Genomic DNA, 25,631 nt, shown 5'->3' with positions numbered 1-25,631 from the left:
CGTGTGTTGCCTTTGTCAAGCTGTAATAAGTAGGGGTAAGGACGTTAACCACCTCGGAACATCCTCCCTTATACGTCACCTGCAGCGCATTCATAATAAGTCAGTGACAAGTTCAAAAACTTTGGGTGACAGTGGAAGCAGTCCACTGACCAGTAAATCCCTTCCTCTTGTAACCAAGCTCACGCAAACCACCCCACCAACTCCCTCAGTGTCAATTTCCTCCTTACCCAGGAATGCCAATAGTCCTGCAGGCCATGTCACTGGCAATTCTGACGAGTCCTCTCCTGCCTGGGATTCCTCCGATGCAACCTTGAGTGTAATGCCTACTGCTGCTGGCGCTGCTGTTGTTGCTGCTGGGAGTCGATCGTCATCCCAGAGGGGAAGTCGGAAGACCACTTGTACTACTTCCAGTAAGCAATTGACTGTCCAACAGTCCTTTGCGAGGAAGATGAAATATCACAGCAGTCATCCTGCTGCAAAGCGGATAACTGAGGCCTTGACAACTATGTTGGTGTTAGACGTGCGTCCGGTATCCGCCGTTAGTTCACAGGGAACTAGACAATTTATTGAGGCAGTGTGCCCCCGTTACCAAATACCATCTAGGTTCCACTTCTCTAGGCAGGCGATACCGAAAATGTACACGGACGTCAGAAAAAGACTCACCAGTGTCCTAAAAAATGCAGTTGTACCCAATGTCCACTTAACCACGGACATGTGGACAAGTGGAGCAGGGCAGGGTCAGGACTATATGACTGTGACAGCCCACTGGGTAGATGTATGGACTCCCACCGCAAGAACAGCAGCGGCGGCACCAGTAGCAGCATCTCGCAAACGCCAACTCTTTCCTAGGCAGGCTACGCTTTGTATCACCGCTTTCCAGTATACGCACACAGCTGAAAACCTCTTACGGCAACTGAGGAAGATCATCGCGGAATGGCTTACCCCAATTGGACTCTCCTGTGGATTTGTGGCATCGGACAACGCCAGCAATATTGTGTGTGCATTAAATATGGGCAAATTCCAGCACGTCCCATGTTTTGCACATACCTTGAATTTGGTGGTGCAGAATTTTTTAAAAAACGACAGGGGTGTGCAAGAGATGCTGTCGGTAGCCAGAAGAATTGCGGGACACTTTCGGCGTACAGGCACCACGTACAGAAGACTGGAGCACCACCAAAAACAACTGAACCTGCCCTGCCATCATCTGAAGCAAGAAGTGGTAACGAGGTGGAATTCAACCCTCTATATGCTTCAGAGGTTGGAGGAGCAGCAAAAGGCCATTCAAGCCTATACAATTCAGCACGATATAGGAGGTGGAATGCACCTGTCTCAAGCGCAGTGGAGAATGATTTCAACGTTGTGCAAGGTTCTGATGCCCTTTGAACTTGCCACACGTGAAGTCAGTTCAGACACTGCCAGCCTGAGTCAGGTCATTCCCCTCATCAGGCTTTTGCAGAAGAAGCTGGAGACATTGAAGGAGGAGCTAACACAGAGCGATTCCGCTAGGCATGTGGGACTTGTGGATGGAGCCCTTAATTCGCTTAACAAGGATTCACGGGTGGTCAATCTGTTGAAATCAGAGCACTACATTTTGGCCACCATGCTCGATCCTAGATTTAAAGCCTACCTTGGATCTCTCTTTCCGGCAGACACAAGTCTGCTGGGGTTCAAAGACCTGCTGGTGAGAAAATTGTCAAGTCAAGCGGAACGCGACCTGTCAACATCTCCTCCTTCACATTCTCCCGCAACTGGGGGTGCGAGGAAAAGGCTCAGAATTCCGAGCCCACCCACTGGCGGTGATGCAGGGCAGTCTGGAGCGACTGCTGATGCTGACATCTGGTCCGGACTGAAGGACCTGACAACGATTACGGACATGTCGTCTACTGTCACTGCATATGATTCACTCACCATTGAAAGAATGGTGGAGGATTATATGAGTGACCGCATCCAAGTAGGCACGTCAGACAGTCCGTACTTATACTGGCAGGAAAAAGAGGCAATTTGGAGGCCCTTGCACAAACTGGCTTTATTCTACCTAAGTTGCCCTCCCACAAGTGTGTACTCCGAAAGAGTGTTTAGTGCCGCCGCTCACCTTGTCAGAAATCGGCGTACGAGGTTACTTCCAGAAAATGTGGAGAAGATGATGTTCATTAAAATGAATTATAATCAATTCCTCCGTGGAGACATTGACCAGCAGCAATTGCCTCCACAAAGTACACAGGGAGCTGAGATGGTGGATTCCAGTGGGGACGAATTGATAATCTGTGAGGAGCGGGATGTACACGGTGATATATCGGAGGATGATGATGAGGTTGACATCTTGCCTCTGTAGAGCCAGTTTGTGCAAGGAGAGATTAATTGCTTCTTTTTCGGTGGGGGTCCAAACCAACCCGTCATTTCAGTCACAGTCGTGTGGCAGACCCTGTCACTGAAATGATGGGTTGGTTAAAGTGTGCATGTCCTGTTTATACAACATAAGGGTGGGTGGGAGGGTGGGAGGGCCCAAGGACAATTCCATCTTGCACCTCTTTTTTCTTTCATTTTTATTTGCGTCATGTGCTGTTTGGGGAGTGTTTTTTGGAAGGGCCATCCTGCGTGACACTGCAGTGCCACTCCTAGATGGGCCAGGTGTTTGTGTCGGCCACTAGGGTCGCTTATCTTACTCACACAGCTACCTCATTGCGCCTCTTTTTTTCTTCTTTGCATCATGTGCTGTTTGGGGAGTGTTTTTTGGAAGGGCCATCCTGCGTGACACTGCAGTGCCACTCCTAGATGGGCCAGGTGTTTGTGTCGGCCACTAGGGTCGCTTAGCTTACTCACACAGCTACCTCATTGCGCCTCCTTTTTTCTTTACGTCATGTGCTGTTTGGGGAGTGTTTTTTGGAAGGGCCATCCTGCGTGACACTGCAGTGCCACTCCTAGATGGGCCCGGTGTTTGTGTCGGCCACTAGGGTCGCTTATCTTACTCACACAGCTACCTCATTGCGCCTCTTTTTTTCTTTACGTCATGTGCTGTTTGGGGAGGGTTTTTTGGAAGGGACATCCTGCGTGACACTGCAGTGCCACTCCTAGATGGGCCAGGTGTTTGTGTCGGCCACTAGGGTCGCTTATCTTACTCACACAGCTACCTCATTGCGCCTCTTTTTTTCTTCTTTGCGTCATGTGCTGTTTGGGGAGTGTTTTTTGGAAGGGACATCCTGCGTGACACTGCAGTGCCACTCCTAGATGGGCCAGGTGTTTGTGTCTGCCACTAGGGTCGCTTAGCTTACTCACACAGCTACCTCATTGCGCCTCTTTTTTTCTTCTTTGCGTCATGTGCTGTTTGGGGAGTGTTTTTTGGAAGGGACATCCTGCGTGACACTGCAGTGCCACTCCTAGATGGGCCAGGTGTTTGTGTCGGCCACTAGGGTCGCTTAGCTTAGTCATCCAGCGACCTCGGTGCAAATTTTAGGACTAAAAATAATATTGTGAGGTGTGAGGTATTCAGAATAGACTGAAAATGAGTGGAAATTATGGTTTTTGAGGTTAATAATACTTTGGGATCAAAATGACCCCCAAATTCTATGATTTAAGCTGTTTTTTAGTGTTTTTTGAAAAAAACACCCGAATCCAAAACACACCCGAATCCGACAAAAAAAATTCGGTGAGGTTTTGCCAAAACGCGGTCGAACCCAAAACACGGCCGCGGAACCGAACCCAAAACCAAAACACAAAACCCGAAAAATTTCAAGTGCACATCTCTACTAAACACTCTTTCGGAGTGCACACTGGAAAGGGGGGGGGGGGGGGGGGCAACTTAGGTAAAATAAAGCCAGTTTGTGCAAGGGCCTCCAAATTGCCAAATTGCCCGTTTTTACTGCTAGTATACGTACGGACTGTCTAACATGCCTACTTGGATGCTGTCACTCATATAATCCTCCATCATTCTTTCAATGGTGACAGAATCATATGCAGTGACAGTAGACGACTCTGCACACTTGTGTCTGCTGAAAAGAGAGATACAACGTAGGCTTTAAACCTAGGATCGAGCACGGTGGCCAAAATATAGTGCTCTGATTTCAACAGATTGACCACCCTTGAATCCTGGCAAAGCGAATGAAGGGCTCCATCCACAAGTCCCACATACTTTGCGGAATCGCTCCGACTTAGCTCCTCCTTCAATTTATCCAGCTGCTTCTGCAAAAGCCTGATGAGGGGAATGACCTGACTCAAGCTGGCAGTGTCTGAACTGACTTCACGTGTAGCAAGTTCAAAGGGTTGGAGAACCTTGCACAAGACGGAAATCATTCTCCACTGCGCTTGAGTCAGGTGCATTACCCCTCCTTTGCCTATATCGTAGGTGGATGTATAGGCTTGAATGGCCTTTTGCTGCTCCTCCATCCTCTGAAGCATATAGAGAGTTGAATTCCACCTCATTACCACCTCTTGCCTCAGTTGATGGTGGGGCAGATTCAGGAGTGTTTGCTGGCGCTCCAGTTTTCGGCACGCAGTTTTCGGCCGAAAGTGGCCCGCAATTTTTCACACAGCAACTCCTGCACACCCCTATCATTTTTCAAAAAATTCTGCACCACCAAATTAATTGTATGTGCAAAACATGGGACATGCTGGAATTTGCCCAGATGTAATGCACGCACAATATTGGGGACGTTGTCCGATATCACAAATCCCCAGGAGAGTCCAATTGGGGTAAGCCATTCTGCGATGATGTTCCTCAGTTTCCGTAAGAAGTTGTCAGCTGTGTGCCTCTTAAGGAAAGCGGTGATACATAGCGTAGCCTGCCTAGGAACGAGTTGGCATTTGCGAGATGCTGCTACTGGTGCCGCTGCTGTTGTTGCTGCGGGAGGCCATACATCGACCCAGTGGGCTGTTACAGTCATATAGTCCTTAGTCTGCCCTGTTCCACTTGCCCACTTATCCGTGGTTAAGTGGACACTGGATACAACCACATTTTTGTAGGACACTGGTGACTCTTTCTGACGTCTGTGTACATTCTCGGTATCGCCTGCCTAGAGAAGTGGAACCTAGATGGGATTTGATACCGAGGACACAGTACCTCAAACAATTCTGTAAGTCCCACTGAATTAATGGTGGATACCGGACGCACGTCTAACACCAACATAGCTGTCAAGGCCTTAGTTATCCGCTTTGCAAAAAGATGACTGCTGTCATGTTTCATCTTCCTCACAAAGGACTGTTGGACAGTCAATTGCTTACTGGAAGTAGTACAAGTGGTATTCCGACTTCCCTTCTGGGATGATGATCCTCTCCCAGCAGCAACAACAGCAGCAGCAGCGGAGGAATCCCGGTTAGGAGAGGACTCCTCAGTCTTGACAGTGACATGGCCTGCAGGACTACTGACATTCCTGACTGAAGAGGAAGTTGACGTTGAGGGAGTTGGTGGTGTGGCTTGCAGGAGCTTGGGTACAGGAGGAAGAAGGGATTTAGGTGTCAGTGGACTGCTTACGCTCTTACCCAAAGTTTCACAACTTGACACTGACTTCTGATGAATGCGCAGCAGGTGACGTATAAGGGAGGATGTTTCTAGGTGGTTAACATCCTTACCCCTACTTATTACAGATTGACAGAGGCAACAGATGGCTTGACACCTGTTGTCTGGATTGTGGAGAAATAATTCCGCACCAAAAAGGTTGCTTTTTTGGTAGTTTGCCCAGGCATAACAATGGGCTTATTCGTCCCAAGCACAACAGGTGTCTCCCTCGGTGCCTGACTTAAACAAACCACATCACCATCAGAATCCTCATCGTCAACTTCCTCCTCAGCACCAGCAACACCCATATCCTCATCCTGGTGTACTTCATTAGTGACATCTTCAATTTGAATATCAGGAACTGGACTGTGGGTGCTCCTTCCAGCACTTGCAGGGGGTGTGCAAATGGTGGAAGGAGCCACCTCTTCCTGTCCAGTGTTGGGAAGGTCAGGCATCGCAACCACCGACACACTTGGACTCTGCTTGGGGATTTGTGATACCATCTCAGAACGCACAGTTCTTTTCTGTGCTCTTTCCAGCTTAACTCTCTTAATTTTTCTATCGGGAGGAGGAGGGCTTCCATTGTCATGTAAAGCTGATCCACTAGCCATGAACATAGGCCAGGGCCTCAGCCATTTCTTGCCACTCCGTGTCGTAAATAGCGTTTTGGCAAGTTTATGTTTCTCCAAAGACCATTTAAATTTCTTTTTTTGGTTCTTTTTACTGAACTTTGGCTTTTTGGATTTTACATGCCCTCTGCTATCACATTGGGCATCGGCCTTGGTAGACGACGTTGATGGCAATTCATCATCTATGTCATGGCTAGTGGCAGCAGCTTCACCATTAGGAGGGAGTGGTTCTTCTTGATCTTTCCCTATTTTAGCCTCAAAATTTTTGTTCTCCATTATTGTTTGGGAGTTATATGAGACAATATGCGGCACAGGAATGACTGGAATGACTGATGAGACAGGACACTACCACTGGTCTGATGCAGCACAACACAACAATAGTGTAAGGGACTTGTGGTTGCTGTTATTATTATTATACGGCAGCAGTGGACATATAACAGTGTATATCGTCACTGGAATGACTGATGGACAGGACACTACCACTGGTCTGATGCAGCACAACACAACAACACTTTATACAGCTACACTGGATATATGGCAGCAGAGAACACCAACACTGTGACTGGCTGGACTGATGCAGCACAATACACTGACTACACTGGACTGGACTGAGCAGCACAACACAGCACAAGACTTGCCATCCCACTTTTCCGCCCCCACACAGACACTGGAGTACGGAGACATGTACTCTCACTACACTCTCCGAGACTGGAGTGAAAATGGCCGAGAAACGCGGCTCCTTATATGGATTCCAAATCCCGCGAGAATCCGACAGCGGGATGATGATGTTTTACCGCGTTCGGGTTTCCGAGTCAGGTGGGAAAACCTGAGCCTGAATCGGATCCGGGCTCGGAAGGCAAAGTCCAGTAGGGTTCGGTTCTCTGAGAACCGAACCCGCTCATCTCTAATTACAATATGAGAATATTCAGTTTCTGCACATATTGGCAGATTAGCAACTGGATTCTGGTAACACTCCCTGCTGAGCAACCGTTGTCCATTTGTGTTCACCTTATTATACTGTATATTGTTTCATTCTATATTCCTCACATACCGCCTCTTCATTGCCAGTCCCAATAGAAATATTTGGGAAAGGTTTATATCACTTTCACACAGAGCTGAGTACCTGGTTTATTGCTGGAGCAAGCCGTCATGTACCGGCTCGGTGTGAAAGGATCAGCCTGGGTTGTGCATCAGGGATTCTGTCTGGGTCTGTGACCCGGGCCACAACCAGGGTTATTCCCAAATCCAAAGGCGGATTGGGATGGAAAACCAGCCTGGAAATTTATGGAAGCAGCCTTAATGGGGGTGTGGTCTGATGAGGGGGTTGGGTCCATTGAGTGGGGCGGATTCCTCTTCATAAGGCCTGATTGTACGCAATTGCGCCATTCCTTGTGTCTTTTGTTGCAGTTGTGCTGGTGACCAGGAGCAGATTGGGAACTAAAAGTGGCAGCACAAGAGGTATAACATACCGTGTAGCCATAGCGGCATCACTGGATGGCAGAGTTGTTGTACTGCAGAGATGGAATAACAGAATGAATGGGGATAATGCAGTGTACTGAGTGTGGTGGGCTGCCTGTCATGTGGGGGGTGGGGCCACATGACAACACACAAACAGGCAATACAAAATCTTCCTGGTGAACCCTACGACTAATCCGCCCCTGCCCCAGTCCAACCTACAGCAGGTCCTCTGCATTGTGAAAGGCAGACTTAAGTGTCTAAAAGGCTGCAGATTGGTGGACTCAGGATTGTGTGGAGATGATGTCATCTCCAAACATCTTATGTGAGTGATGATGACGTGGGACCATCATTTGGTGTGAAGGGGTAAGTACAGCAATAGCCCCAGCTCTGACCTGTGTTCAGTATACTGGGACTCACACAGGTCGGAGCCCGGGCTTCAGTTTGAAAAGGGTATTATACATCCTTCTGACTTCTGCTCTGCTTCTTAATCCTCAGAGCTTTGCTATACCAGGCCCATGCACGACTAGAAGTGTACACCAAATGCAGGATTTGGTTTTGACTACAAGAAAATGGTTATTTCAGCTCATTGTTTCAGACTTTTGTGGACAAATATGAATGGACAAGTGATAAAGAGGGAAATGTAGAGATATAACTGAATAAAGAAGGAAATGTAGAGAAAAAGCAGATTAAAAAAATTGTATTACAAGACGATTGGGGCCAGTTCTGACAGTGCAGCCATATTGTCCAGCATGCATTTTGATGTCACCCAAATTCCAGACCAGGCACCCTGTGAAATGCTAGACCCTGGTTCATGGACACAATAATCTGCCAAATCAGAAGTCATTTTGCTGGAGTTATATAGAGTACAGTAGATGCTGAGGCATGCAAGACAAGTCCATAAAGGTGTTTCCATTAGTGTGCATGAGCTTACGAAATTCAGATGTCACGTGGAAAACCCAGGATCTACATACCACGCCTCCTGCGTCTCAGTCAGGAGGTCAGAGATGTGAAAGAAGTTGGACCATACTTGCAGGAAAATTGGTCAATGCTCACATACACATGCAGGTGCACATAAACAGAGATCGCAAGTATGGACAGACTCTTTCTGCCTAAAAGGCGTTTTAAGGTAGTTACTAGACAGCGACTATGCAGCTGTATGAATCGGAACAGTCTAGTGAGAGTGTCATTGGACGTGGACATGTAAGCCGAACTCAGTAGTGTCCAGATTGAGCTAGAATGCCTGTGATAGATATCATTGCAACCAGAATGGAGTGGGTGCATGTCAAAGTACTACTGATGATGGTTGTTCCTTTGGGCAGATAGGAATTCCACACGCAGACGATGATCAACATTTACGGGTGCAATCTGTTATTAGCGTTAACTAGCAAAGTTGTTTTAATAGGATGCACTCAATATACCAGTTGTCGGGATCCCAGAGTTCAGGAGACCGACACCGGAATCCCGACAGCTGGTGAAATACCAGTAGCCGGAATCCCGACCACCGCTGGGTATTCCCACTCAGTTGGTGGGTCCACGCCACCAACCGAGTGGGAATAGAACCTGTGGCGAGCGAAGCGAGCTGCAAGGGGCAATGCGCAGTGAGTTCAATAAGCCCATGAGGGTACTTGCTGCCTCACAAATGGATTCCAGCAGACGGGATGCCGCTATCGGTATAGTGACACCGGCATCCCGTCTGCCGGGATATCATATGTATCCTGTCATATTACAAATCAATAGTCGTAATACAAACAGAATTCATAATGCTGCTATTCTATCTAGGTGCCACTGAACATGCCATCTCCTCCTGCTCCATTGTCCTGACGTTTACATTAGAGATGAGCGGGTTCGGTTCCTCGGAAACCGAACCCGCCCGAACTTCAGTTTTTTTTACACGGGTCCGAACGACTCGGATCTTCCCGCCTTGCTCGGTTAACCCGAGCGCGCCCGAACGTCATCATCCCGCTGTCGGATTCTCGCGAGGCTCGGATTCTATCGCGAGACTCGGATTCTATATAAGGAGCCGCGCGTCGTCGCCATTTTCACACGTGCATTGAGATTGATAGGGAGAGGACGTGGCTGGCGTCCTCTCCGTTTATAGAGAGTGAGACTACTAGAGTAGAGAGAGACACAGTATTATTTACTTTAGTAATTTTGGGGAGCATTAGGAGGAGTACTACTACTTGCTGAAGTGATAGTGTGACTGTATATCTGACTTGTGGGGGAGACAGTGGGGAGCAGTTAGAGTCTGAGAGCAGGAGTACATATTTTAATGTACAGTGCACACTTTTGCTGGCACTCTGCCATTGTGACCACACTGACCACCAGTATATATTGTGATTGTCTGCTTAGGAGTACTACTTGCAAGTTGCTGATAGTGTGACCAGTGACCTGACCACCAGTTTAATTAATCACCACCAGTTTAATATATATATATATATATATATATATATATATATAATTGTATATGTATACCACCTACCCGTGGTTTTTTTTTTCTCTTTCTTCTTGATACATACTACTATAGTAGCTTACTGTAGCAGTCTGCGGTGCTGCTGAGCTGACAGTGTCCAGCAGGTCCGTCATCAGTCATTACATAATAAATATATATACCTGTCCGGCTGCAGTACTAGTGATATTATATATATATATATATATATATATATTAATTTCATCTCATTATCATCCAGTCTATATTAGCAGCAGACACAGTACGGTAGTCCACGGCTGTAGCTACCTCTGTGTCGGCAGTCGCTGGTCCATCCATAATTGTATACCACCTACCCGTGGTTTTTTTTTTCTCTTTCTTCTTGATACATACTACTATAGTAGCTTACTGTAGCAGTCTGCGGTGCTGCTGAGCTGACAGTGTCCAGCAGGTCCGTCATCAGTCATTACATAATAAATATATATACCTGTCCGGCTGCAGTACTAGTGATATTATATATATATATATATATATATTAATTTCATCTCATTATCATCCAGTCTATATTAGCAGCAGACACAGTACGTTAGTCCACGGCTGTAGCTACCTCTGTGTCGGCAGTCGCTGGTCCATCCATAATTGTATACCACCTACCCGTGTTTTTTTTTTTTCTCTTTCTTCTTGATACATACTACTATAGTAGCTTACTGTAGCAGTCTGCGGTGCTGCTGAGCTGACAGTGTCCAGCTGGTCCATCATCAGTCATTACATAATAAATATATATACCTGTCCGGCTGCAGTACTAGTGATATTATATATATATATATATTAATTTCATCTCATTATCATCCAGTCTATATTAGCAGCAGACACAGTACGGTAGTCCACGGCTGTAGCTACCTCTGTGTCGGCAGTCGCTGGTCCATCCATAATTGTATACCACCTACCCGTGTTTTTTTTTTCTCTTTCTTCTTGATACATACTACTATAGTAGCTTACTGTAGCAGTCTGCGGTGCTGCTGAGCTGACAGTGTCCAGCAGGTCCGTCATCAGTCATTACATAATAAATATATATACCTGTCCGGCTGCAGTACTAGTGATATTATATATATATATATTAATTTCATCTCATTATCATCCAGTCTATATTAGCAGCAGACACAGTACGGTAGTCCACGGCTGTAGCTACCTCTGTGTCGGCAGTCGCTGGTCCATCCATAAGTATACTAGTATCCATCCATCTCCATTGTTTACCTGAGGTGCCTTTTAGTTGTGCCTATTAAAATATGGAGAACAAAAATGTTGAGGTTCCAAAATTAGGGAAAGATCAAGATCCACTTCCACCTCGTGCTGAAGCTGCTGCCACTAGTCATGGCCGAGACGATGAAATGCCAGCAACGTCGTCTGCCAAGGCCGATGCCCAATGTCATAGTACAGAGCATGTAAAATCCAAACACCAAATATCAGTAAAAAAAGGACTCCAAAATCTAAAATAAAATTGTCGGAGGAGAAGCGTAAACTTGCCAATATGCCATTTACCACACGGAGTGGCAAGGAACGGCTGAGGCCCTGGCCTATGTTCATGGCTAGTGGTTCAGCTTCACATGAGGATGGAAGCACTCAGCCTCTCGCTAGAAAAATGAAAAGACTCAAGCTGGCAAAAGCACCGCAAAGAACTGTGCGTTCTTCCAAATCCCAAATCCACAAGGAGAGTCCAATTGTGTCGGTTGCGATGCCTGACCTTCCCAACACTGGACGTGAAGAGCATGCGCCTTCCACCATTTGCACGCCCCCTGCAAGTGCTGGAAGGAGCACCCGCAGTCCAGTTCCTGATAGTCAGATTGAAGATGTCAGTGTTGAAGTACACGAGGATGAGGAGGATATGGGTGTTGCTGGCGCTGGGGAGGAAATTGACCAGGAGGATTCTGATGGTGAGGTGGTTTGTTTAAGTCAGGCACCCGGGGAGACACCTGTTGTCCGTGGGAGGAATATGGCCATTGACATGCCTGGTGAAAATACCAAAAAAATCAGCTCTTCGGTGTGGAAGTATTTCAACAGAAATGCGGACAACAGGTGTCAAGCCGTGTGTTGCCTTTGTCAAGCTGTAATAAGTAGGGGTAAGGACGTTAACCACCTCGGAACATCCTCCCTTATACGTCACCTGCAGCGCATTCATAATAAGTCAGTGACAAGTTCAAAAACTTTGGGTGACAGTGGAAGCAGTCCACTGACCAGTAAATCCCTTCCTCTTGTAACCAAGCTCACGCAAACCACCCCACCAACTCCCTCAGTGTCAATTTCCTCCTTCACCAGGAATGCCAATAGTCCTGCAGGCCATGTCACTGGCAATTCTGACGAGTCCTCTCCTGCCTGGGATTCCTCCGATGCATCCTTGCGTGTAACGCCTACTGCTGCTGGCGCTGCTGTTGTTGCTGCTGAGAGTCGATGGTCATCCCAGAGGGGAAGTCGTAAGCCCACTTTTACTACTTCCACCAAGCAATTGACTGTCCAACAGTCCTTTGCGAGGAAGATGAAATATCACAGCAGTCATCCTGTTGCAAAGCAGATAACTGAGGCCTTGACAACTATGTTGGTGTTAGACGTGCGTCCGGTATCCGCCGTTAGTTCACAGGGAACTAGACAATTTCTTGAGGTAGTGTGCCCCCGTTACCAAATACCATCTAGGTTCCACTTCTCTAGGCAGGCGATACCGAGAATGTACACGGACGTCAGAAAAAGACTCACCAGTGTCCTAAAAAATGCAGTTGTACCCAATATCCACTTAACCATGGACATGTGGACAAGTGGAGCAGGGCAGGGTCAGGACTATATGACTGTGACAGCCCACTGGGTAGATGTATGGACTCCCGCCGCAAGAACAGCAGCGGCGGCACCAGTAGCAGCATCTCGCAAACGCCAACTCTTTCCTAGGCAGGCTACGCTTTGTATCACTGGTTTCCAGAATACGCACACAGCTGAAAACCTCTTACGGCAACTGAGGAAGATCATCGCGGAATGGCTTACCCCAATTGGACTCTCCTGTGGATTTGTGGCATCGGACAACGCCAGCAATATTGTGTGTGCATTAAATATGGGCAAATTCCAACACGTCCCATGTTTTGCACATACCTTGAATTTGGTGGTGCAGAATTTTTTAAAAAACGACAGGGGCGTGCAAGAGATGCTGTCGGTGGCCAGAAGAATTGCGGGACACTTTCGGCGTACAGGCACCACGTACAGAAGACTGGAGCACCACCAAAAACGCCTGAAACTGCCCTGCCATCATCTGAAGCAAGAAGTGGTAACGAGGTGGAATTCAACCCTATATATGCTTCAGAGGTTGGAGGAGCAGCAAAAGGCCATTCAAGCCTATACAATTGAGCACGATATAGGAGGTGGAATGTACCTGTCTCAAGCGCAGTGGAGAATGATTTCAACGTTGTGCAAGGTTCTGCAACCTTTTGAACTTGCCACACGTGAAGTCAGTTCAGACACTGCCAGCCTGAGTCAGGTCATTCCCCTCATCAGGCTTTTGCAGAAGAAGCTGGAGGCATTGAAGGAGGAGCTAAAAGGGAGCGATTCCGCTAGGCATGTGGGACTTGTGGATGGAGCCCTTAATTCGCTTAACAAGGATTCACGGGTGGTCAATCTGTTGAAATCAGAGCACTACATTTTGGCCACCGTGCTCGATCCTAGATTTAAAACCTACCTTGGATCTCTCTTTCCGGCAGACACAAGTCTGCTGGGGTTCAAAGACCTGCTGGTGACAAAATTGTCAAGTCAAGCGGAACGCGACCTGTCAACATCTCCTCCTTCACATTCTCCCGCAACTGGGGGTGCGAGGAAAAGGCTCAGAATTCCGAACCCACCCACTGGCGGTGATGCAGGGCAGTCTGGAGCGACTGCTGATGCTGACATCTGGTCCGGACTGAAGGACCTGACAACGATTACGGACATGTCGTCTACTGTCACTGCATATGATTCTCTCCCCATTGAAAGAATGGTGGAGGATTATATGAGTGACCGCATCCAAGTAGGCACGTCAGACAGTCCGTACTTATACTGGCAGGAAAAAGAGGCAATTTGGAGGCCCTTGCACAAACTGGCTTTATTCTACCTAAGTTGCCCTCCCACAAGTGTGTACTCCGAAAGAGTGTTTAGTGCCGCCGCTCACCTTGTCAGCAATCGGCGTACGAGGTTACTTCCAGAAAATGTGGAGAAGATGATGTTCATTAAAATGAATTATAATCAATTCCTCCGTGGAGACATTGACCAGCAGCAATTGCCTCCACAAAGTACACAGGGAGCTGAGATGGTGGATTCCAGTGGGGACGAATTGATAATCTGTGAGGAGCGGGATGTACACGGTGATATATCGGAGGATGATGATGAGGTTGACATCTTGCCTCTGTAGAGCCAGTTTGTGCAAGGAGAGATTAATTGCTTCTTTTTCGGTGGGGGTCCAAACCAACCCGTCATTTCAGTCACAGTCGTGTGGCAGACCCTGTCACTGAAATGATGGGTTGGTTAAAGTGTGCATGTCCTGTTTATACAACATAAGGGTGGGTGGGAGGGCCCAAGGACAATTCCATCTTGCACCTCTTTTTTCTTTCATTTTTATTTGCGTCATGTGCTGTTTGGGGAGTGTTTTTTGGAAGGGCCATCCTGCGTGACACTGCAGTGCCACTCCTAGATGGGCCAGGTGTTTGTGTCGGCCACTAGGGTCGCTTATCTTACTCACACAGCTACCTCATTGCGCCTCTTTTTTTCTTCTTTGCATCATGTGCTGTTTGGGGAGTGTTTTTTGGAAGGGCCATCCTGCGTGACACTGCAGTGCCACTCCTAGATGGGCCAGGTGTTTGTGTCGGCCACTAGGGTCGCTTAGCTTACTCACACAGCTACCTCATTGCGCCTCTTTTTTTCTTCTTTGCGTCATGTGCTGTTTGGGGAGTGTTTTTTGGAAGGGCCATCCTGCGTGACACTGCAGTGCCACTCCTAGATGGGCCAGGTGTTTGTGTCGGCAACTAGGGTCGCTTATCTTACTCACACAGCTACCTCATTGCGCCTCTTTTTTTCTTCTTTGCATCATGTGCTGTTTGGGGAGTGTTTTTTGGAAGGACCATCCTGCGTGACACTGCAGTGCCACTCCTAGATGGGCCAGGTGTTTGTGTCGGCCACTAGGGTCGCTTATCTTACTCACACAGCTACCTCATTGCGCCTCTTTTTTTCTTCTTTGCGTCATGTGCTGTTTGGGGAGTGTTTTTTGGAAGGGCCATCCTGCGTGACACTGCAGTGCCACTCCTAGATGGGCCAGGTGTTTGTGTCGGCCACTAGGGTCGCTTATCTTACTCACACAGCTACCTCATTGCGCCTCTTTTTTTCTTCTTTGCGTCATGTGCTGTTTGGGGAGTGTTTTTTGGAAGGGCCATCCTGCGTGACACTGCAGTGCCACTCCTAGATGGGCCAGGTGTTTGTGTCGTCCACTAGGGTCGCTTAGCTTACTCACACAGCTACCTCATTGCGCCTCTTTTTTTCTTCTTTGCGTCATGTGCTGTTTGGGGAGTGTTTTTTGGAAGGGCCATCCTGCGTGACACTGCAGTGCCACTCCTAGATGGGCCAGGTGTTTGTGTCGGCCACTAGGGTCGCTTATCTTACTCACACAGCTACCTCATTGCGCCTCTTTTTTTCTTCTTTGCGTCATGTGCTGTTTGGGGAGTGTTTTTTGGAAGGGCCATCCTGCGTGACACTGCAGTACCACTCCTAGATGGGCCAGGTGTTTGTGTCGGCCACTAGGGTCGCTTAGCTTAGTCATCCAGCGACCTCGGTGCAAATTTTAGGACTAAAAATAATATTGTGAGGTGTGAGGTATTCAGAATAGACTGAAAATGAGTGGAAATTATGGTTTTTGAGGTTAATAATACTTTGGGATCAAAATGACCCCCAAATTCTATGATTTAAGCTGTTTTTTAGTGTTTTTTGAAAAAAACACCCGAATCCAAAACACACCCGAATCCGACAAAAAAAATTCGGTGAGGTTTTGCCAAAACGCGGTCGAACCCAAAACACGGCCGCGGAACCGAACCCAAAACCAAAACACAAAACCCGAAAAATTTCAAGTGCACATCTCTAGTTTACATCCCTGTGACACGGCCCTGGCTTTGCCCTGTAACATAAGGGTGCCCACCCATTGTTAGCCAGTTAAAAGCAAGCTCCATATGCATCACCCCAAAAATACGACGTGGAGTGTGAAGTGGCATTATGAAGGGAGATGATGGATGGCAGATATAAGAGGGAGAGCTCCCCACACTGTCTCCCTCACAGCCGGGTCTGAGTATCCATACCTAAGACAGAGGTGCGCTGACCTCACTGCGCGACCTCCGACCCAAATGCATCTTCTCTTTCTGCCCTTCACTGAGCCCGGAAGTGCCCCTGAGTGTCTCACTGCACTAGAGACTGGTCTATACTGCGGAGGTACCATAAGTGCCACAGTGTCACCATCACTAACTGTGAAAGAGCCTAGGCCACCACTGAGTGTATATACAGGTGTGTGCTACCCTAAAATGCAAACCACCCGCACTAACCCCTTTAACTCTTGGCTGGATCTGTTTCTACCAGTGCATTCACCAAGTGTTACGCTGTATCCTGTTATTTGCCAGTAAATAGACCAATAAGCCTGGTTGACACCTATCAACACCGTAGGCTCTGCCAATAGTAGATGCTTAGGGTGGAATTCAATTGTTTGAAAAGTCGGTTGGGTGTCTGTTGTTTCCTGTCTCTTAGATAGGAAAAAACAGACACCCAACTGACAACTGAATACCCCCCATTGAGTTGAACATGTACTCTAGCTTGTCATCTCCTTTCCAGGTGCCACCTGACGTTTGTTCACCCCTAACGTCATGTGACCTGCCTATATATGTTTGCCTGGTTCAGTTTTCCTTCCTGTACTCTGTTTATGTGGCTTGTGTATTGGAATTAATGCGTCCGTTCCTTATTCCTGAGTTATTCAATCACTGAATATTGAGAACACTTTCTATATTTGTGTCGGGCTGCGTCTGTGATGTTGCTTAATGAGCAGCAGAATGATTGCAGAAATCTATCTCCATTCTCCTCGTTCACCTTTGTATTCCGATCTGTTTCACCAAACGTGCTTTGTTTTGTCATTCGGGTCACTTCAATTACCATCTTACAATCCATATTGATTTCTTCTGGTACTAGGCTAGTCTTGTTTATACCATTATATAATTGAACAAACCACACTAATAGAGGCTTAAATTATTATGTAAAACAGATTGGATGTAAAACATCAAACTAAATCAGTGAACTCGGTAAAAAGAACACGTATGTCATGGTTCTTCTGATATCTAAGAGATAAATGCTTGACATAGCCAGGTCACCTGTTTCACAGTACTTAATGCAATCCCATAGATATGTACCGTGTAATGCACTCGTAATACTGTATACAGTAATTCCGTGTACGCTTCTGTTAGGCGAATCAGTTTTAAGCTTGTGCCAAATTCCAATAGGATACGTGCTTATCAATTCATTTAGATTTTTTATTATAGAATGTTATGTAAATTTGTTTTAAGTTTTTGAAAAATATATATATTTTTTAATTTTGTTTTCTTTTTTATTATAATGTCGTGGCTAAAAATAAAAAATTTGAAATGGTCATTTTTGCAATATATAGAATTTCTAGACCTCTGTGAACTGAGTACATGACTGTGGTGGGGTATCATCAATGGTTATATTTTAAGTTAGTATTTGGGCACTCACATAATCACACCTGTCCACCTCTTCCATAGATCTGATTATTTGGTGGCTGTTATGGTTCATCTAGCAACACACAAATACATATACACCCTCTTTCTCCTAAGACTCTAGCTATGCTTCATTTTACTTATGTACTAAAAAGACACATGATCACCTGAGTGCACATGCATGTCAGGCTTAACATGTACAGTGCCAGTGTCATTGTTCTATGTGTTTAGAAAACCAGGGGGAGGTGAATCAATCCTTCTGAAGAGTGGAGAAGGGGATAAGTTGCCCACAGAAACCTACCATCTTCTGCCTATCATATCATAGCATGTACTATGCTAGCTAAAAGCTGATTGATTGCATCTTCTCCACCTGACCACTTCGCCCCTCTTTAGAGGGTTCCCCTATATCTCATCTCCCCACTATGGAATGCACAACCCTCCACCATACACATCCACAAACACTTGAGGGTATATCAGCACTGCTTCCCACAGACCCACATATAATGTGACGTACACTGCAGACAGAGGTTCCCCGCAAAGTGGGTGGTGGCAACACACTGAGTAGTTAGAGCCAGAGAAAGACTAGGGCAGTGAAGCAGCCACTGAACGTCCTTGTGCGGAACATGTACATGACATGGGGGTGTGTGGCCACAGTAGAGGGGGCATGCCACGCGTCAATGGGGCCTGGCCTCGCAGCACGCCCCCATCTACTGTATGACAGCAACTGACAGGCAGGAAGGGCAGGCGAACAGAAAGCCAGGAGGCCTGTGTGGCTGAACCAGCCCAACAGGCCATCAGCCCTTTTGGCGTTTGCCAGAAGGGCCAGATGGCCAGTCCAGCCCTGGCTAGAACTGACATTGGGGCTGATTTATCACATCTTGGAGAGATATACAGTACGAAACAATTAGTTTCTGTCATTTTACAGGCTGTGCTAGAAAAATGACAGAAGGTCTCCACTTTATCTCTCTCCAAGATTAGATAAATCTCCCTCAGAGAAAGAAAGAAGACACATGCTGGAAACAGCTAGTAATAAGTGGAAGTGATCTATGTGGAAGTAGAGACTTGTAGAGTTACAGTATAATTCTTGAGAAACAAAGATAATATATATAGTAGAATTATGCAAATATTATATGAGATATATTATCATCACAAAATTCTGTGACCATATAAAGGCAAAAGGTTGGAGGTTCTATATACAGTGGATCAGGTAAATCCAAGGTAGCCTTTAATACTAGAGATGTGCGGCGGACACTTTTCGTGTTTTGTGTTTTGGTTTTGGATCTGGTTCCATGCTCGTGTTTTGGATCTGGATTGGTTTTGCCAAAACCACCCTTTCGTGTTTTGGTTTTAGATCTGGATGATTTTTTTTTTTAAAAACCATAAAAACAGCTAAAATCACAGAATTTGGAGGTAATTTTGATCCTATGGTATTATTAACCTCAATAACATTAATTTCCACTAATTTCCAGTCTATTCTGAACACCTCACACCTCACAATATTGTTTTTAGGCCAAAAGGTTGCACCGAGGTTGCTGGATGACTAAGCTAAGCGACACAAGTGTGCGGCACAAACACCTGGCCCATCTGGGAGTGGCACTGCAGTGGCAGACAGGATGGCACTTAAAAAAACTAGTCCCCAAACAGAACATCATGCAAAGAGGTGCACCAAGGTCGCTGTATGGCTAAGCTAAGCAACACAAGTGTGCGGCACAAACATCTAGGGTTGGCATTGCAGTCCCACTGCACTAATGGCGGATACCGGACACACATCTAACACCAACATAGCTGTCAAGGCCTCAGTATCCGCTTTGCAACAGGGTGACTGCTGTCATATTTCATCTTCCTCGCAAAGGACTGTTGGACAGTCAATTGCTTAGTTGAAGTAGTACGAGTGGTCTTCTGACTTCCCCTCTGGGATGACAATGGATTCCCAGCAGCAACAACAACAACAGCAGCAGCGGCAACAGCAGCAGTAGGCGGAAGTGGTACTTGATCTTTCCCTATTTTATCCTCCAAATTTTTGTTCTCCTTTATTTTTCTGGAGTTATATAACAAAATGCAGCATAGAAGAGCGTACCTCTACACCACACCGGACAAACCCTGTAAAAAAAATGTGGGTTAAATATTAATAACCGCTTTATCTGGAGTAAATAATATACAGCACAGGACAGCACCACTGAACTTAAATGGCAGCACCACTGGACTGGACTTATACGGCAGTACCACAGGACTTATATGGCAGTATCACTGGACTGGATTTATATGCCAGTACCTCTGGATTTATACGGCAGTACCACTGGACATATACAGCAGTATCACTGGAATTATATGGCGGTACCACTGGACATATACGGCAGTATCACTGGTTTTATATGGCAGTACTGCTGGACATATACGGCAGTATCACTGGACATATATGGCAGTATCACTGGACTTATATGGCAGTACCACTGGACTTATACGGCAGCACAGGGACACCACCACTGGACTGATGCAGGACAACACAGCACCAGTGCAATGGACTGGACTTATACAGCAGCACTGGACATATGGCAGCAGAGGACACCGCCACTGTGACTGGACAGATGCAGCACAAGACACTACCACTGTACTGATGCAGAACACTGAGGACGGAGATAGGTCCTCTCTCTACACTCTCCAATGCCAGAGTGAAAATGGCAGCGATGCACGGCTCCGTATATAGAATCCAAACTCCGCGAGAATCCGACAACGGGATGATGATGTTTTGCCTCATTCTGGTTTCCAAGTCAGGCGTGAAAACCGATCCGGGCTCGGGTGGTGAAGTTCGGGGGGGTTCGGTTCTCAGAGAACCGAACCTGCTCATCTTGCCCTGTGTGATGTAGGGGTATGCTTGCCTGTGCTACATATTATTATAACTAGGTGCTTCATCGCGCCCTACGGGCGCTCTTCACACCGTCGCAAGGGGCTACGCCCCCTTAACCCTTGCATGCCTTTCTGGGGTTTAATATTTGTATTATATGGAGTATTACCTGCATTCCTTTGTTAGTGGTTAAATATTGCACAATGAAAGGGCGTGCGATGGTGAAGGAGGCGCAGCCCCTTGCGACGGCGTGAACAGCACCTGCAGGGCACGATGTACAGAATGTAGCGGGTGCGGGGGGGACTGCGGATGGTGTCTGTAGATGCTGCGGGTGGAGGGGAGGCAGAAGTGGGGGTGGGGCCCGGGTGGGGAAGGTTCGGGAGGTGCTGCGCGTGGGGGAGGGGCAGAGGAGTGGGGGATGCAGATGGGGGAGGGGTCCGGAGGCACCGCAGGTGGGGGAGGGGCAGGGTGCCACGGGTGGGAGAGGGGCAGGTGTGGGGATGTTGTGGATGGGTGAAGGGTTCCGGAGGTGCTGTGGGATGGGAAGGGACGGGTGTGCCGGGGGTTGGGTAGGGGACCGCAGGCACCATGGGTAGGGTAGGGGCAGGTACGGGTGTTGCGGCGGATGGGAAAGGAGGTCCGGAGGTGCTGCAGGTGGTGGAGGGGCAGGTGCAGGGGTGCCATTGGTGGGGGAGGGGTGGGTGAGGGGGGGACCGCTGATGGAGGAGGGTGTCTGCAGATGCTGCGGGTGGAGGGGGGCAGGTGTGGGGGGGAGACGTATAAGGGGGGTGAATGGTGGAAGGGGCCTGGAGGTGCTGTGGGTGGTGAAGGGGTGGAGGAGTGGGAGCCACGGGTGGTGTAGGGGGTCTGGAGGCACAGCATGTGGGGGAGGGGTGGAGTGCCGCATGTGGTGGAGGGGAAGGTGCGGAGGTGTGGTGCATTGGGGAGAGGTCTGGAGGCGCTGCGGGTACTGTACATGCCATAAAAGCTAGTTGGAGGGTATGCAGTAACAGGGCCAGGACAGGGGTGACAGGGTCAGTACAGGGTTGACGGGGCCAGGACAGGGGTGACGGTGCCAGGATAGGGGTGACGGGGCCAGGACAGGGGTGACGGGGCCAGGACAGGGGTGACGGGGCCAGGACAGAAATGATAGGGACAGGATAGGGGTGACAGGGCCAGGGTAGGGGCGGCAGGACCAGGACAGGGGTGGCGGGGCCAGTATAGGGTTCACAGGGCAAGCACAGGGGTGACAGGGCCAGGATAGGGGTAACAGGGCCAGCATAAGGGTGACAGGGCCAGGATAAGGGTGAAAGGGCCAGAATAAGGGTGGCAGGGCAAGGCCAGGGACATGACAGAACACAGGGCATGGGAGAGATTGGTATTAGGGACAAAACAGTGGTGACAGACAGATGTGTCTTACCGGAGTCACTGCTGCTGGCTGCTGCTGTTCCATTCCAACCTGTTGGGATCTGCTGCTGCTGGAGACTTGGCATGGCTGACTCTCTCAGGCTGGAGTCCTGCTTTCTCTGCCAGTCCGCATCCCTCCCCCCCCTCCTCAGTCACACACCGCAGACCTCGCGCAGCTGCCGGGCACTGTGGTAAGGTGAGACTGGAAATGACTGGTTAGCCCCCAGGAGATGCTGCGGCTGGAGGGAGGAGGGGGTCATAGCATGCACGTGGCGCGGACCTCACGGCTTCCGGGCACTGTGGTAAGGGGAGACTGGGAGTGACTGGTTAGCTCCCAGGAGACGCTGCGGCTGGAGGGAGGAGTGGGTCAGAGCCTGCAAGCAGCTCGGATTTCTGCAGCGCTACCCGCCAGCTAAAGTGTGTGAATGAGCTGGGCGCACTCCACTGCGGGTGGCAGCGCTGCAGCTAGCGGTGGGGTTGCCGGGGCTGGAGATAACAGAGGCAGTATGGAACCTGCACAGCGGCAGGTGCCTCACTAAACTGCAGCTAAGAAGCGTGGAGTGTGTCAGAAAGTGACGCTCCTCCGCACCAGAGAGACCCTGCTGAGTATGCCGATGTGGGGGGTCAAGCACACAGTGAGCCGGTGCCCGTCTGTCTGTATGACATACCCCTCACACACCCCCATACCTCCCAAATGTCCCGATTTTCGCGGGACAGTCCCATTTTTTGGGGTCTGTCCCGCTGTCCCACCCGCGGGTCGCAGTGTCCTGCGGTGGGGGGGGGGGCAGTTGGAAAGCTCCTGTACTCGCTGTTCTGCTTAGCAGAGCAGCGGTGAATAGTGGAGACAGAGGGAGAGGGGGCATCAGGTGGTACGGATTAATGGGGGGGTTCCAGCAGCAGAGCCGGATTAAGGGGGGGGGGGGGGGGGCGGGGGATACATACCGTTAGCCCCACAGTTTTAGAGGCCCCCCCGGCTGGAGTAGCTCTGTCCCAGCTCAGAAGCTCCCCCCCCCCCCCCCCGTCCTGCCAGCAACAGCGGCAGCATTGTGCTACAGTCAGCACACGCTGCTGCATATTGGCAGGTCTGTGGTGTTGCAGGGAGGCAGCAGTCTCCCTGCTTTCTTCTCCCTGTGCGGGTGTGTAGGGGGGAGCGACCACCTCCTCTGGATTTAGCCCTAGCTGAGGGGCCAAAATCCCATAAAAAAATAAAAACAAAAATCGGAATTTGCATAAGGGGGCGTGGTCGCGCGGGCCGCGATTAGGCCACGCCCCCAACCCCCAGCAGGCACAGCAATGAGATAGGGCTCCCCTGTCTCAAGTGCCCTGGGCCCCCCGGACTCATGATCAGCCCCTGGGGGCATGCCAGCAGCTCACAGAGCGCTGGGCATGCCCCCTCACTGACAAAAACGGGGACCCTCCCGTGAAGCCACGCCCCCTTTTCGCCGAGTGTTTCCCTCCTTCTGCCTGGAGAAAGCTCCTGCAGAAAGCTGGGAGGTATGCAGCCCTGTCTGTGACATGCCCAATGTCCATGCTATCTGCTTCTGCTCCTAGTCTCCTGTAGATTTGGCCAGATCTCTGTGACTCATTTGAATAACTCCGCCCACTGTTGTGACTCCGCCCAGCGTTAGCAAATGAATCACAAGGTCACAGAATAGGGCTATTATATAGGAGATAGCTCCAAATAATAGGGTTATTATTATCCAAATTATTTTTACAGGCTTTGCCGTGAGTGGTGTAGGGGTACACTCGCCTGTGCTGCATATTATTATAATAGCTCCAAATAAAAGGGTTATTATTATCCAAATTATTTTTACAGGCTGTGGTGTAGGAGTACTGTCAAAGTCGAAAAATATTGCAGTACACACATTACGTACAAACAACACACACATGCCCGCTGCGCGTGCACTTGTTCCGCCGTGCGTGCACATATCCGCAATTTGCGTATGATCGTTCCCGCGGTCCTGCGCGTGGTGTGGGTATTTACGGCGGAGTTTGTGAACGCATGGAGGGCTATCGAAACATTACATATTTAATCCAAAGAGTGCACATTGTACACATAGTCCCCCTGCACCACATCAGAAAGTAACAACAGTTTAAATTATTCCAGAACAAAGGGATTCACCTTTACAGGATAAGAGGGGACAGACTAAGGTTATAAGGTAGTGTTTGGTATCCAGCTGTAGGGTATTTTAAGGGTAACATTCCGGTGTTGGTTTGCGGAAGATCGCATGTTCCGGAGGACAGTTATGTGCAGAAGCAGAATATAGGTTTAAACTGTATTTACTGTATATTATGTATGCGGTGGGAATCCAGAGGAGACCACCCACAAGAGCAGTTGGGAAAGACATCGCCTACCTTTTCAAATCAACCTATGACCTCTCCTGTACTGTAAAAGTGCAATCCTGTGTCCAATGGACAACGGGATTACAGTATCCATTGTATTGCTTTTAGATGAATTGTATAAATAACGCCTGCTGCAGCCTGGCCACACACAAGACTCTCAACGCAATCAACTTGATAGCGGAGGACCGGGCCGGGTTGTGCAAGCGCATATTCTCACGTATGTACATTGACTGTAGCCATTTACTCTGTTGTATTGTAGTGCATAATTTGTATTGTTAACCCCCTTTCAGAAATATAACTCTGTGGTGTCAGAACCCAGTGATTAACTACAAATCGGTGTTGTGTCCTCTTTTCCCTGCTAAGGTTTTAAAGTGTATTAATTAGGTGTGTACGCGCTGTGGGTACTTTGTACCGCCAGCGCTGCATAAGGTTTAAAGTGTAATATCATTGTATTGCATTGCTGCATAAGGTTTAAAGTGTATCTCTGGGTGTGTGCATGCTGTGTGTACTTTGTACCCCCAGCGCGGCGTTTGTAGATTGCATATTAAGTCTAGCGGCCGCAGCGGCTCCATGGTAATAGTGTGTTTAAAGGTATAGCTTTCTGTTTAGTATAAAATCGACATTATCAATTGGGAACATCGTCTGTTTTTTCCACATACCCGCAGCCTAGCAGGTTAAAGCAGACTTTATCTATCAGCAAAGAGCGGACAGGTATCCCACGTAAGCCTTCTCCTGGTTGGTGGATACACTGGAAACCCTAATTTATTGCTGATTAGATGGTGTCTGCTCTGCATGGTTTGTAGGGATGCTGGTAGAACCCGTAAAGTAAATACGCAAAGCTATTTAAAAAGTCTGTGAATTTCTGTTTAGCGCCAAATGCGCACACAAACACAAACGTACACCCATACTCTTTGTATACCCGCTCGCATTGTTGCCATAAGTACTGATTACTAGATTCATTGAGAAATTTGTTGCTATTTAGTTAAAATATAGAATAAATTTTAAGGGAGTAAACGTAAAACACAAACGCAGTCTGGCCTAGTTAAAAAGGTTTATACAGAAAGACACTGTGTTGTGTTAAGTGAGCGATTATAGGTAATATCGCTTACATTTATAGAAGTGTGGGATTTGTACTATTGCGGACGTACGGTTTTTGTACACGTGTCTCGGACAAAGTACGGGACTGCGTACGCAACGTAAAGACATACGCACGGTCGCATGTTTACGCAACGTGCGTAATGGTACGACCGCTAAGTGCAAATTACACAATAGTATCGTTTAG

Source organism: Pseudophryne corroboree, chromosome 9 (assembly GCF_028390025.1).
Source record: "Pseudophryne corroboree isolate aPseCor3 chromosome 9, aPseCor3.hap2, whole genome shotgun sequence".
Lineage (NCBI taxonomy): Eukaryota > Metazoa > Chordata > Amphibia > Anura > Myobatrachidae > Pseudophryne > Pseudophryne corroboree.
This window is presented reverse-complemented; position numbering follows the sequence as displayed.